The following is a 1,406-nucleotide window of genomic DNA, read 5'->3' as shown; positions in this document are numbered from 1 at the left end:
AAACATTTCAGACCCATGGGACTTGCATCCACTGGCTCTGGTAAAAGGCTGGGCTCCTCCCACGGCTCCCCAAGTCTACTTCATGGTCAGCTCATTTGGTAATATGTGTTTATTTGTGTGGTTGTGGCTGCATCCCCAACTAGCTCACAGGCATTTTTAGGACAGGGATTGTGTCTCCTCTTGTACCCTGGGCTGCATTCTCAGCCCTAGAACAGCCCCTAGGACATAGTATTTGAAACATTTTCTGGATGGATGAATAAACCCAAACACCTTTCTTTCATAACCGAATTTTCCTCACTCCCCACCCCCAGGGCTCATTATCCTCAGGAGAAAACGTAAAAAGTGTTATTTTTGACATCTTGTAGGCTGGGGGAGAGCAAGAGGCAAGTGGCCTTGGATGCCACTTGGCACCTTCATGCAGGTATCTGACTTCCCTTTGAGATGTGTGGGAACCCTGCCTGGGAAGACAGCCACGTCCTCCTTCCTCATCCCTCCCACAGGAAGAGTTCAGTCGGACGTGTCCACCAGATCCTGACTGCTTGCACAGACACTTTCACATTTGTAAAACACTTTTATTTGGAAGTGATTTCTATTTTATAGGAAACTTAAAAAAAACAAACCAGATAGTATAAAGAACATCTATATACCCTTTACCAGATTTACCTATTGCTAACATTTTACCCTAGCTGCATCTAGGCACGTGTGTCTCTGTGTGTGTGTGTGTGTGTGTGTGTGTTTGGACCAGCTGAGGGTAAGTTACATCATGGCCCTTTATGCCCAAGTACTTCAGTGTGCACTTCCTACAATTAGGCGTGTTCCCTACATCACTGTATAGTTAACAGCTTCAGTAAATTTAACGTTGATATAATACTATTATCTACACTTGTACTCCAGTGTTGTCTGGTGACCCAGTAATGTCCTTTATAGCATTTTCCCTCTTTGTCACAGCATCTGGTCCAGGATGAGGTGTTGCTTTAAGCTGTCATATCTCTTTAGCCTCCTTTAATCGGGAATATTTCCACAGCCTTTCTGCATGTTGTATGGCATTAGCACTTTTAACAGAACATTCCTCACTTTGGGTTCATCTAGTACAGAAACTGTCTTTTAAATACCCTATACTCAGGAATAGTTCTAAGAGATATGAACAGCATTGAGACTGAAACTGACCTCCCTGTCCCCACTGGTGGAAGGCATAGACCACCAGAGGGAGCAGCTGTATCTGGCACTTCCTGATTGAAACATTCACCTCCTCTGTCTGGAAAACACCACTGTCCCTCAGCAGCAGGGGAGCCATTCGAGCCCAGCCCTATGCCCTCCCCATCACCCCCTGGACTGAACCATGGAGTGTAACGGCAGCAGGGCCTGCTTTCAGATCACATCACTGTGGAGCCCAGGGCATCGTGGAT

Source organism: Bison bison, unplaced genomic scaffold, assembly GCF_000754665.1.
Source record: "Bison bison bison isolate TAMUID 2011002044 unplaced genomic scaffold, Bison_UMD1.0 scf7180017864331, whole genome shotgun sequence".
Lineage (NCBI taxonomy): Eukaryota > Metazoa > Chordata > Mammalia > Artiodactyla > Bovidae > Bison > Bison bison.
This window is presented reverse-complemented; position numbering follows the sequence as displayed.